Source organism: Passer domesticus, chromosome 3 (assembly GCF_036417665.1).
Source record: "Passer domesticus isolate bPasDom1 chromosome 3, bPasDom1.hap1, whole genome shotgun sequence".
Lineage (NCBI taxonomy): Eukaryota > Metazoa > Chordata > Aves > Passeriformes > Passeridae > Passer > Passer domesticus.
This window is the reverse complement of record NC_087476.1, coordinates 29,078,380-29,092,691: the sequence shown is the minus strand read 5'-3', so window position 1 is coordinate 29,092,691 and position 14,312 is coordinate 29,078,380. Positions and strand designations below refer to the sequence as shown.

The window sequence follows — 14,312 nt, the reverse complement described above, 5'->3', positions numbered from 1 at the left end:
GCCAACAGAGTGCCTGGATGGTCAAGAAGGCCAAAGGCATCCTGGCCTGTATGAGCAATAGTGTGGCCAGCAGGATCAGAGAAGTGATTGTCCCTCTGTACTTGGCACTAGTGAGGCCAGACATCAAATCTTGTGTCCAGTTCTGGGCCTCTCACTATCAGAAGGACATTGAGGTCATGGAGTGAGTCCACAGAAGGGCAACAAGGCTGGTGATGAGTCTGGAGCACAAGTCCTGTGAGGAGTGGCTGAGGAAGCTGTGGTTGTTTAGCCTGGAAAAAGGAGCTGGTCTTTACAACCCCCCGAAAGAGGGTGCAGTGAAGTGGGAGTCAGTTTCTTTTCCCCAGTAACAAGTGACAGGACAGGAGGAAATTGAGTGAAGTTGCATCAGGGGAGGTTCAGATTTGACATTAGGAAAGGTTAGGCTAGTCAAGCAATGCAATAGGATGCCAACAAACTGATGGACTCACTCCTCCTGGAGTTACTTAAGAGACTTGTAGACGTGGCATTTAGGGACATGGTATAGCGCTGGACTTGGCAGTGATGGCTTGATAATTGAATCTGATGATTTTAGAGGTCTTTTCCAACTTTACTAATTCTGTGATTCCATGATTCTATAGGCATATTAAACTCAAAACACAGTGCTGAGACAGCAGTATCTTAGCTGTATCTCAATATAAAGTGAGGTGCTACGACATCCTAAACTTAAAAATTTAATTTCTTGGCACCACATAAGTGGACATTGAACATAATTTAATCTTTATTGCTTTGAATTAATGTTTTTGCTCATATGAGAGAGAATATCTTATGTTCTTAAATTTATAGTGTAGACTTGGGATTTTACAAGTATATTCACAATCTGAAATGTATTACAGTATTCTATTGAGATATGTATTTGTGTGTGTTTATATATATATATATATATATATATATATTTATAAGAAATACATAATAGATGCTGCTGTAGAGATATTTGTTATTGTATCTTGTCTGATTTCAATATATTTCCTAAGGTCTACTTTTTCTATTGATGGCTTCAAACTTTTTATTCTGTGCACAAGCTTAACTGTTAAGCACTTATAAAAATATTTGCTACTTTTCTTCACAGCATTGCCTTTTTCTCTATAAAATTATACTTTCTGACCCTTAGAATGGTCAAGTTTTAACGCCAAGCCAGTAGCATCTACTCTGTATTTAAAAATGTCACTACTTTTAAGTCCAATACCTACTAGTCCTGCAGGGCTAAAGGCAATAACTTGTAAAGGGAAAAATCCTCAGCTTTGCAATTGGACTCACAGACCTTGCTTCTAACCCTGAAGTCCTGTCAGCTATCAAACTTTGAAGTCATGACATTTTAAAGAAAATGTACACAGGAGTTATTTTATAGGAACAGAAAACCACTTTTAATTTACCTCAAAAAATTTTTATTGCTCTTTCTTGCCCTATGCTTTCAATGAGTAAGAGATCTAGTTTTACAGGTGGGTGCATATGAAAATAGCACTAGTAAATGCTTTAAAGAGTAACTCATTCTAAAGGTTATATGCTAGAAACAAATATGCAAACATTTTAGCACTTTTGGAAAAATGGAGGAATGAAACACTCACTCAAGGTCAGAAACACAGAAACAATGACCCCAGCTTTAATTTTTCTTGTGTTTTAATATCTAATATCTTTTTGTCTTTCAGGCCATCTAACGTTAAAACTAATTAAAATTATTGCAACATTAGTTGAATTAAACCATCCTTCATTTTCAATGGTGTCTTAATTAATACTAATATGTAGTTCAATGCAAACTGTAATTTCCTGCAGATTTCTGTGGAAGAATTATAAGAATACTAGTACTAGTACTTCTTGCTGAGGTTTTAAAAAAAATCTGCTTCAGAAAAATATTAATTCAATCACTTTAAAATGTCAAATATTTGACAGCTCCAATTTTCTGTTTCACAAATTTCCAGTTTTTAACTCAGCTGACTATAAAAAAAATCAAAATGAATAGATTATAAACAGAATTAATTCCACTTCTACTGAACTTACTGTCTTCAAAGTCTGGTCTGTTTTTAATTTTGTCAGTTTTAACTCTGGAATAACTTTCTTTGAGTAAAATTCAAATTTTAGTGTAGGAAATTAAATTCAAAATGCCATAATCCATTGTTTCTCTGAGATCATGGATCAGCATAATATTTAAATTTGTCTATAACTTCATATACCAGTGATTTCAGCAGATTTCCTCATATAGTCAAAGGTATTAATATGCTCAAGGTTCATGTGAAATCACAGCCATTTCCATTTAGAATCACAAGATATCAGTAAGTTAAAATTCAAAAGTAATGATCAGTGGTCACATATTCTAGATGGCAAAATACTATACTGCTGTACTTGATAATCAGAGCAGATAATTCTTGAATTTTAATCCTTATGGCCTTTAAAAATGTAAATTCAAATAAATGATCTTTATAGTAATACTATAATTTCTATTAATAATATAAATTATTATTCATGATTAAACCCAGAGTGCAGCAAATACTGTAAACAGATTTATATTAATTCAATAACTTTTGGAAACGATTTTCAGAATTAGCAATCAATTCCAACTTGATTGCAAATAATAATGAAAATTACAGAAACATGCCTCTCTATCAAAACATGTTTTAAAGGCCCCTCTGTACATGTAATGTAATTCTTCTGCCTCATCAGCCCCTCCTATCCGATTTCTAAAAGAAAAATGACTGATAATACACTCCAACCTTGTCATTTCCATGATCTAGAATTATTTGTCTTGATGTTTCTCAAATGCTTCAGTTCCTAAGATAAGTCATTTGACGTCCAGAGTACCCATACAAGGTTGTTAGTATGACTTGTGCTGAACATCCAGGAAAATACACCCCACCTTATTTATTTGTTGACAATATCAATAAGCAATTTAATATTTGCTCATAGTTGCAAAAAATCTTTCTTTGTTAAGCAAAGTTCATGTTAACACTGTCTCACTTAATGGTCAGTCATTACTGTTCAATGTCATCAGGAAATGTACATTTACTGGGAGAAATGCTGGTACAAGTCCTGGCAGAAGTCAGTACATGGCAAGAGATATTACACTGCTCTACTTTCTACCTGGATACTGTAGTTCTTCCATGAGTGACATCATGTGAAACTCATGTAAATTTCCACTGCTGACATGAAACATGACATGATTTGAGTGGAGAGAGTGTCATGAAGTACCTATCAGAAAAATGCACACTTACATCTGATGAAAAAGTATTATTGATGCAGCGGCCCTTGTGCTGCTTATAGTGTTAAGTGAGAACTGTGGCATGAAAGGCAGGCCTTATTGAAAGAGTACAGCTAGGGATAAATGGATGGCAGTGCAATTCAAGAAAGACCATGGCCTGGAGCAGCTCTGAGGAAAAGAAACACTGCACTACTTGTGATGGGTGTCAGGAAGAAGCAAAGCTTATTGCATAATGCCTCTGTGCATATTCTGTCCAAGAAATTCTTTTATGTCTGTACATAGCAGATGGCACTTTAATTAAAAGTTCTGTAAACTTTCCTAAAACATCTTTGTAATTTCTGTGTTCAGCATGTTTATGTACCTCCCCCAGCAAATTAACAGGTTTTCAAATATCTTATCCTCATTTAACAGTGATGTATGTGAACCGTTTCACAATGAAGGACCAATCCAGCACTACCTGCATGATGTTAATATAAGTTTTGCACAAGCCTTTTACACCACCAAGTGTGGTGTATATGAAAGGTGATCGCAAAAGTGAAGAATGGGATAAGAACATGAGGGAAAATGGTCTTGGATATGAGGAATAAATATTTAAGAATTTTTGACAGATGAATAGCAATTAAATGATTGGTTAATACCAATTTATTGGTTAATACCAATTGGTAATAGCATTAGAAGTTAATTAGAAAAACACAGCAAAATTATATGAATGGATGATCTGTCGAATCATGAAAAACAGGTATGTTTGTAAGAACAGTATTTTTCTCAAAACAATTTCTGATTTATAAGTCAATCAACTTTGTAAAAATTACTTTAGAGATAAACGTAAAGACTAAAAAACAAGCTGCACCATTAGATTTCATGAATGCTTCAAAAATAGTCTGCCATTAAATTTTGTTTTTCTCTTGAAATTAATTTGTTTACATAGTATTTTTGTTCCTTTGAAATGAGAAGGAAAACCTTGATATACAGGAAACATCACCGTTCATATAACTGAGAATCTAAGCATTCACACCATTGGCTATGCAATGTCTATGCAATCTGGTTCTAATGCTACCATGTATACAATGAAATGGTGTTTTTGAAATCTGAAATGCAAACAACAACAGCAACCTTATTGTTTGCTAATTCTGTGGATTGTTTCACAGAATTTTTATAAGAATTTAAGTGAGTATGTCCTAGTGTAGTTAGCACACAGTCTGCTTCTTTATCTGTACTCATGTTTAGAGATTTCCTGTGGAATTGCTGCCAGAACCTGCAAAGGTCACACTAAGGTTTTGTGAAGGTCTTTCTGGGTTTGTTGCTTCTGTGCCCGTGAGGCAACTTATCAAACACAGACAAAAATGCATGTAATATAAGCACTGCTTTTTGTGACAAGTCATCATATTAATGAAAGGAAGAGGCCTCCAGCTATGATGTGACTCCTGCATTTTTTGTTTTACCACCTTTGGGTCCTTTCACAAATGCACACCATACACTATATGCAGAGAACTAGAATAATCGTTTTAACTGTTCATTTTTTCTTTTAGGTAAATGAAAGGAGGTTGCTTCATGAAAGAAAAGACAGTATATAAAAATACCAAAGCTTTATTTTAGAAAAGCAAATTCTTCACTAACTCCCAAGGGAATTGTGTGGAAAGCTCATGCACACACAAACAGAATGTATATATATTTATGACTCTAGCTATGAAGTTACAGCAACACACTGTATTTCATTTTGTATTCACTATCAACCCAAATTGCTTCTCTTTCCAGCTAATCTTTCATCTCTGCAGTTCCTCTTTGGAACCTCATTAGATTAACAGGTCACTAAAACATTGTTTGATCATATTTCTCAACCACTTTTTTTCAGCTCATGACTCAACTCTGCAACATATGAAAGCCACATCATTTTTGCATTCATTTCCTGTAACATATTTTAAAAATTTAGAGCTAAGAAAAGATCTATTTCTTCCCACCTTCTCTTCTGTGTCACAAGGTAGTAGGTATTTTAGTTCAAGACTAACATGGAAAATAGCTAATTACACAGATTTCAAATTCGTCTGACTGAAAGATGTGCAAAATCCAACAGATAGGAATATGCAGAATATCTGGAGGATATGCAGAAGAAATTAACTCTTGAAAGAGAAGCATGAACTGTATTACTGGAATCTTATGATGCTCAAATAGACCTATGTCAATAGCTGGCATTTGGCTATACATTATTGACAAACTTTGTGATCTGATGTTTGATCTTACTATTGTCTATTCTGCTTAGTGTCCCAAGAAATGTGAGACATTAAATACTTCTCTTCCTTTGCAAGTCAAATGAAAATAGAAACATATATGTGTATAGAGAATATTTTGATTGTTTAATCCTCTACTGAAACCAAGCATCGGGGCAATGTCCAATTTAACACACAATGCTTGATGAAAAGGCAAAACAATTGGAGAGAGCACAGAAGAGAGTAACAAAGAAGAAAAAAGACCCAGAAAACATGACCTATGAGAAAAACCTGTAACAACTGGCATATTCAATTGGGAAAAAAGAAAACCTGAGAGCAAACATGACAACAGTTTTCTCACGTACAAGAGTTTGCCAGGAAGAGAAAGTACTGTCCTGCTCTTTTCTGCCAGACAGGGAAAAGGTGCTTAGACTCAAGTAGGAGTTCCTAAGGAAAACTACCCAGCTGTAGACACAATGAAACCTTGATCATACTGCCTTGGGGAGCTGTGGAATTGCCATCATCTCAAGTTTTTAAGCCTACAAAACATTCTGCTGGGAATGGGTCAGAGGCGAAGGTAAATGATTTCTCAAGTAACCTCATGTGTGCTATGAGCCAGTGATTTCTTCTAAAGGGAGCTGCACTCCTGAAAGTGCTGAAGTGCCTTCCACTACCAATGACTGTAAGACTGTGCTGTAGCTGGTACATTTGAGCACAAACTTGGGAACTGGACAAGGTAAAACTTGGCAGTCTATCCTCATGGCTTAGAAAGCTGTACGGATTTTTTTTTTTTAATTGTTGTATGCTTGTCTCAGAATTTGCACAGATGTGACCTATTAGATTTCAGAACTGAGCTGAGCTGTTTTACAAATGCAAATGTAAGATCCAAAACCAGCTGAAGTAAGCAGAAGAGTTTCAGCTGGCTTTGATGGCTTTGGAGCAGGTTTGCAGTGCGTGTGCGTTCAAGGTCATACACGGGCTTCTGTGTTGTGTGTGCTGGGGAGAGGAGGAAGGAAACATTCGTACAGCCACTTGCCCTGACTTGGAAGTGTTGGCTTTGTGTAATTGACTCAGGGGTGTATTTAAACTGCCTCATTTAGGAATTGAAATTACTGTGGCATTCTAGCTCAGAACAGAAAAAGTGAAACAGCCTAATTTCTGGGGTGGACAGGTTCCCCATTTGCCAGTTAAGAGACTTAATCTCTACACTTATATGAAACACTTATTATAATCTGAATACATACTTTACAATCAAATTGAACATATTTTTAAGCATTGGGCTTATCTAAAGTGTCTGAACAGTTCTTCAACAGGAATATAATATGGAACATAAAACTGAGTATCATGACTCACAAAAAAGGGAAGTGAAGTTTAAACATTTAAAAGGTCATATTTCATTTTTAGATGACGCAGAAACTATTTTATACACTCGTAACAATCAATTGGAAACACCTGAAATTTTTTAGTAATTTGTGAAGCTAATTAGCTGACACACTGAGAAATCCAAGTTATAAAGCATACCATAGTCAAATCAATGATAATAAGAAGTATTTTTTCAGTTTTTAATGTTCTATACAGGAACAAAATAATATTGCAGAAAATTGATTTTCTGTGGAGAATTTCCCTTGTTAAGCATTGTATTAATCATATTGAAAAACAATGAGATTTGTAAAATGGACTAATACCAAACAGTATTAGCAAAGTTCTTTCTGCCACAAACATAAACTCAGTCTGTGAAACTGAATCATGAAGTAGGTCAGTGACCAAAAGCCTAATTTTCTTACACAATGACCTCCTGTAAGGAACAATGTTCTCTGTGCAGTTATTTAGAGTTGACAAGCCATATCACCTCTGGGAAGGTAGATAAGGCTCTATATTGCACATTTTATAATTCTGAAAAAACTTTTTTGGTTTTTTCTTCATTCACTGACCTCTGCAAGCAGCTCCTTTTGTGTTAAATAGAAACTTTGTGGACCAAAGAAGACATATGCTAATACTGTAGTATATTACATATAAACAGTTAAAAAATCAAAGCTAAAGTGACTGGCAATGGGAAAGGACACTTCTATAAAGTTGTATTTTCTTAACAAATGTCAGAGCCCTAATTTTGCCAACAGGCTTTGGTTATTCTGATGGATTTATAACTGTGTTTTTCTACAAACTTCCTCTGTGACCTTTTTCCTCCCAACACTTCCCAGAGGCTTGGCTTCCTGTGCTCAAGGTCACTTCTGTTCTGCCAGAGCTGTGTTTCTTTCTGACTGCTGCAAAAACACCTCTGCCATAAGACAGAAGGTGTGAAAAGCAGGACCTCCCAGGACACGCTTCCCCTGTGCTGAAGCCCAGGCCCCTGCCCTTGGTTCATGTCTATGCTATGCTGTTGTTATGATGGGCTTGGCCTTGCACCATGCCAGTCCTGACCTCGCCTTGCTGACCTGACTTCCCAGCTTGATCTCAGACCTGTCACACCCCTGCAAGCTGTCTGGTGGTGAGTGGGTCATGGCTGAACCTGCACCTCTCATGAGTGGTTTTGCTGCCAGCCCCACCTTCCCTCATGGACCTACCCATGAGGTCAAGGTGCTGTGCCATAATCCAAGTACATGTAGACAAGAAACATGTATAATAAGAATATGAATTTTTTCTCATTTTTTGTCTTAATCCATTGAGGGCAATAAAAAAGCTTCACCACCTTTCTGAAGAGACTGGGATCCTTATTAATCAGCTTTAGCAAAAACTGTATTATCCAGCACAGTGACCAATGTTACGCAGATTAATACAATACATTGAACAAGGAAGAACCTTGAGATGTCTCTTCCTGTGGTATTGCAAGAATGGATTAAAAATGTCCATTAATTAATTATACTAATCACAGCTTTTTTTTTTTTTTTTTCCCTTTTCTATACCACAGGAAACATTCAAGTTCTGTGTGATTTCTTCATACTTTCTTTGAAATCTTGGCCAGGCAGCAGGATAGGATGCTGTCACTCAAGGCTGTTTAAAAAAAAATCCTTACAGATTTGCATACTAACAGCACAATGATCATTTCCCAATGCATCCTATTCTGTAAGCTTACACCGGTGTAATTGAAAAAGTTTAATTTGTACTAGTAAGATTTATTTTTCTTCATTTAAGAAGAATTTTCTCTATCACTCATATTCTACACATCTATCCTGAACTCTGGTTTAAGGCAGGTCCATAAAACACAGGGCTCTATCAGGATCCTATATACAATGAATCCTGCAGACAGTTTCAGCATTAATAAAAAAATAACTACTTTCTTAATACAGGTGAGATGAACATCAGAAAACTTCTCTTTTCTCCCTTCTAAAACATGGTGGGGTGCAGTGTAGATACTAGGCATTCCTGGCTTAGCCTGTTGAGAATGATTTGAGAACACTCAGCAACCTCAGTTTGCTGTGGCAGACCTAAGGCTTTTTGGTTGAGATGGGCCCTGGATGATCCAGGACTACTGAGTAGGCACTATGTATTTATTTTGTGCTGATCTACTTAGCACAGGAGGAAAATCAGGTATAGGAAGTCATAACTTTGGTGGGTGTAAGGGATGTGCCCTGAAATACTTGCATTGGCATTAGTACAAGGGAAAAAAAAAGTTTTAAAACATCAATGTTTATTATGGAGGGGAGAGAAATTTCTCATCATTTTGCTCTGTGAGGAAACTGAGTTACCTGTATTTCACCCTCTAGGATGGTGAGACTTGCAGCACCAGGCTGCAAGTAGAGCCCCAGGCACATTTCAGGCTGAAATGAACGACAGACAGAACACAAGAATTATGGAACCAGTAAGTAAAGTAGATTATGTCTGTCTGTAGAAATGCAGGTATTCCCCATTCTTGCAATGTAAAATAATCTTGGACTGTGGCCTGCTTTCAGGGCTATATCAGAAGTGCTGATGTAGAGGACACCCAGGATGCGAACAGGATGCTAACGTGCCCAGAATCCAGAATTTTCCCCTCGTTCTGTTTTCTTGGTAATCAATTTGGCTACAGGAACAGAATTTATGTAATTTGATTCCTCTACTCCTATAAAAGCTAATTTTTTTTTCAGAATGATTCAACTTCAACAACAGTAAATGTGGTTGTGGTTGAAACTTTTCTTTGAGAAGGAAGCTCCAGGCATTCAGAAGGAAAATGAGGATAGAATTATAGCTTCAAAAGCAAATACTCTTGAAGGCCATCACAGAGTTCATCATATAAAAGGCCATCATAAAAATCCGTAATATAATAGATGTGTGCCTCATTGATCCTCCTTGATGAAAGCAACTTGACAATTGTCCATAAACATGTAATGTCATATACAACTGTAAAGTATTGAATTAAGCTTCATTGCGATGTCTGATTCTCCATGTCTATTTCTACTCATGTACCCAATACTGAAAAGAAAAATATTCCAGGTACCCTTCTTCAGTATTCCATACTGTCTGATGTAGTCACCTCTCTGACCCCTGCATTGCTTATGATGAGGTGACAGTTCCCCCCCCTTCTCTGTTGATTTGGGTTTGGTCCTATTTTTTGTTTTGTTTTCTCCTGTTGTTTTTGGGTGTGGTGTAGGGGTTTGTGTGTGTGTGGTTTTGGGTTTTTTCTGCTTGTTTGACAAATGAATTTCAATTTTTCTAACTTTTGCCTAAATTCTCACGTATGAGACACTTGTTCTGGTTTTGCTCAATTAGAACAAAACTGGTGAAGAATATTTCAAGTCTGCTTTGGAGTTCCTCCTAGCAGATAAAAAATGAAAAATGGTTTGCTGACAAACTGTGCCAAGGGTTTTTCTTTTCTTTCTTTCTCTGTAAGTTTACTGCAACATTTGATATTACACACCATGAAATTTTGTTTTCTACTCCTGAAACATGTCTGGTAATTACTTGTATTATACTTGAATGCTTCTAATGGATTTAACACCCTACATATAACTTATAATCATCCATGTGGAGTCAGACTTGAGACATTCCCGGGGTTCAGTGATCAGCTCTTTGTTATCTATTATCAATGTGTAACCACCGGATATTTATCAGGCATTATACCAACTACAGCATGGGAAAATGCTTTCACTTTTGGGCATACACTTATATGTAAAAACTTGAAGGTAATCTGGGAGGGCTTTCTAGTACCTGTGACAAATTGCTTTGATTTTCTTAGTAACAAAGTAGTAACATGCTCTTAGATGCTCTCTATTTTTCTGGCTAGGATTTGGTGCTTTTTCTCTTCAAAATAGTAGGTGATCATGTCCTTATTACTCTTCGTACTTTCCCTATACCTTGTACTCAAACTGATGGTTAAACTAAACAGTGTTTCAAACCCAAGGAAATATTCCCTGCCAGGTCTTCTCAGAGAAACAGTTATCAATTTGATAGATCAGAAATCATGAGGCCAACAGGACTAGGGAATGATTGTTCTTATTGTTCTCCACAACTGCCTGAAAGGAGGCATCCCATCTCTTTCCCCAAGTAACAAGTGACAGGGCCAGAGGAAACAGGCTCAATTGCATTAGGAGAAGTTTCCATCGGATACTAGGAAAAAATTCTTCACAGAAAGGATTGCCAGCCATAGGCATGGGCTACCAAGGGAAGTGGTTAAGTCAGTATCCCTGAGGTATTTAAAAGATGTATAGATGTGGCACTTAGGGACATGGTTTAGTGTTACATTAATGATTGGACCCAATGATCTTAGAGGTCTTTTGCAATCTAAGTGATTCTATGATTCTATGTGATCTGTTAATATCCTTCCTAACTTTGTTTCAGGAAAACTTATTCATGCTCATGTTAGTCACTGTAAAAAATTGTATAGGACCCTAAAATTAATGTTAAGTTTTATTTCTCTTATAATGAGATCATTTATTTGAGAATCTCATTTTTTTCCTACTAATTCTCTTGAACTGATAGTTGTTCTATTTGCCTTCTGATAGGCACTTGTTCTTTTAGGATCAGTTTAGTTTCAGATCACAATACATTACCAAGCTTTCATCATTACAGACACCAGTGATTCCTTGAGAATCTAAGAAGAATTTTTCTAGTTAGCCTCCAACCTGTAATAGCTGTCTTTGACATAACTAGATATCCAGTTCTTTTTAAGAGGTGCTTTGAAGTGTTATTTTTTGGTTCTACTTAATTCTATATAAATGAGATTGTCTTACCTCCTGTGGCTTGATCAGTTCCACAAAAATTTCTCTGCAGGTGTCACACAGGTTTCTCTCCTCAAGGCCCTGATTTTTAATCTGTACCTCGTTCTCCTTAATAATCTGATCTGTCAGTGTTGGCCTAAATTTCATTTGTATGGTGATGACAGACAGATTGATGTTATAAAATTAGCCCTCAATACTCCTTCTCATCTGTGTTGCCTGCATGACAAGCTGATTACAAGGTTGGACATTTAGAAATTTTGTACAATTTAATGCCTCAGAAATATATGATAGCTAGGGGAAGTAGACACCATTTAAAATCCTAATTCTTGTCTAAATCTGTCATTGTAGGCTCACTATAAAGAATTCTGCAACAGTGAGGACCAAGAATCAGATCTTAGCACTAAAATCATGTTTCTTTTTATATATCACCAAGTGGTGGCAAGTGTGTAGCTCTAGAGCTCCAATCCAACATGATACTCACCCAATAACAATAATCAGAATAGCCACTGGCAGTTTTGAACTGAAGAAACTGAAATTAAATTAAAGAACTATTTTGGCACATTTTTCAGTGTATCTTTTAATTTTATGTAAATAGAGATAGAGACTCTTTTGGGTCATGTGTTTTAGAACTTATTTGGAGAGATTCAGTGTTCTTAGAATGATTTTTACACAAGAATTAGATTAGTATTAGTAGATGGCATCAAACTCAGATGCAATTCCAGTGGACATACAATGAAGAGTGTCTCCAAAATATCATTTCCAGCAGAGCTCTTTGAAGAGGTTGCAGTAAAATCTGAAGCCAGGTTAATGTTTTCTGATTTGGTGTTTTATCTGAATATGAAACACAAGGCAGAACTGTTGAGTTTTTCTTACTCATAGTCACTTAGTTTTAACAAAAAGCAGAGCCTACTTTTTCAATTAATTCATAGTTAAAATAATTGAACCAGCCAAAATTTGAGGAATTTTAGTCTAAAATTTGAAAATCAATGTTTCTGTCAATAGGGTCTGGAATGTAAGGCAGACTGAAAGTTTGCATAAAATTTACACAGTCTTCATTTTCAGCTTTCTATCTCTTTACATGTGAAATAAATTTCTAAAAGCCCCCAAACAAATCCATAAAAGTAATCTCTTATCTCTAGATGAAAGGAGGTCAGCTGATTATAGGTTCTCATCTCACATGTCAGAATAAGAATAGTATGTTCAGACGGTCTGCTATGAATAAATGCAACATGTATTTTTCATGTAACAAGTTTTTGTCATTCTCACATAAGGCTTACTGAATATGTAAGGTTCTCCATGTGGATTTCTAGACAAGAAATTTTTAGGTATATTAAATATATGATTTCTTCTTTGTCAGCATGACAGAGGAATTCTTTTCCTTTCTTTTCCTGAAGCATGGGTATTTAAGACCTAAAATTCCTGCATATTAACCAAAATTGGCCCAAAATTCTCTAGTTATAACATTATTGATTTTCCTTCAACTCTATAAATTTGCATAGAAAAATGAATTTAACCAATATTACAAAATGAAAACTTCTGTCAACATGTCTTATGAGCAAATATTTTTATTGTGAGTAGCTGTTTCTTCTGCTGTGCATTTGATTAATTTTGTTCCTGTTCCTAATGCTTCTCTTTGTAACTGGGAATAGGGAAAAATGTCTGGAAAACAAAGAGACAAAAAAATCCTAAAATACCTATACTGCTTGCATGTAATTTCTCACATCCCATTGCCCACTGCATTGATTTTCTCTGTGTTAAAAGCAGACTTTCCTGTTCAAACAGAGCTGATGGTGGCAGAGAGCCAACTTGCAGCTGGGCTGGGGACTCCCACAGGCAGGTCAGTGGAGTAGGAGAGTTTAAAACAAATACATCACTGCACTGCCCTTCTTTTCCTGGTGACAACAATGGCAATGGGATCTCATAAGGAAGATTCTCTGGGTCAAATCCACAGCTATAATGTGATCCTTAACTGTAAGACTTTGGGTTAAAGCCAACAGACAAAGTGAATAATGTGGTTATTGACTGAAGCTAGACTATTCAGAAAAGAGAAGAGGAACAAAGAAAGTTGGGAACTAATTAATTTTATCTGCTTACAGATGTCATGCAAAAAGAGAGCTATCTCCACTTCCAGGATAAACTGTGAGCATTTTGGAGGCACATTTGGTGTGAAGAAATGTCACTGGGCACTGAGTACATGCAAAAGTATTGGTTCTATGTAGCCAACCTAGACCATAAACTTATCATGAAAACTGTACAAACATTCATATGCATGGATATTCTTGGAATTTATTGATAACAGGATCCTGTACCATCTTTGGCATTACAACAAATATCTTTACACCGAGTTTTCTCATCCACAGTCTTAAATCAGTCTTAGGCAGTTCAGAGCTACATGGAATTTAGGTTTGAAAAGGAGGGCAGACAGCTGAGAAAGGGGTTTTACCCCATTCTCTAGATGAAAATATTTCACTACATTCGTGTCCCTTATTAAGATAAAAAGTCTGAACTTTTACTGTTTATGTTAACATATTCTTTTAAAGGCAATGGAGAGTGTATAGGGATGTAAAATAGGCTTTAACAGAAGATTAAAGAATCACTCTTCCAACTACTTCAGGTTAAGAGAAGACACAGAAATCCATTTTTAGGCAGAGTCAAATAAAATTCAATACGAGGATACCTGCATCTCCTCAATTTTGGTTCTAGTTGCTTAGCTGTTAAACCTAATGCCTTTTCAATATTATTCGTAACATA

General features: G+C 36.1%; 1 protein-coding gene and 1 long non-coding RNA gene across 13 annotated transcripts in view; one reads left to right on the top strand and one right to left on the bottom strand.

Annotated features, from left to right (window-relative positions):
* ADGRB3 (adhesion G protein-coupled receptor B3) overlaps window positions 1-14,312 on the bottom strand; it is a 445,229-nt gene that overhangs the window by 110,959 nt on the left and 319,958 nt on the right. The gene's annotated exons all lie outside the window — the stretch shown is intronic.
* The window catches only part of LOC135296231 (uncharacterized), a 36,729-nt gene that overhangs the window by 6,505 nt on the left and 15,912 nt on the right, over window positions 1-14,312 (top strand). For 2 of the 4 annotated variants that reach the window (XR_010358299.1, XR_010358298.1), the window contains exon 5: window positions 9,132-9,226. The exons of 1 other annotated variant lie outside the window; for it this stretch is intronic. This is a non-coding gene — a long non-coding RNA (uncharacterized LOC135296231). Of the gene's footprint in view, window positions 1-5,078; window positions 5,409-9,131; window positions 9,227-14,312 lie in introns of those variants that run through there. One more of the 4 variants, XR_010358297.1, reaches the window with a different exon arrangement.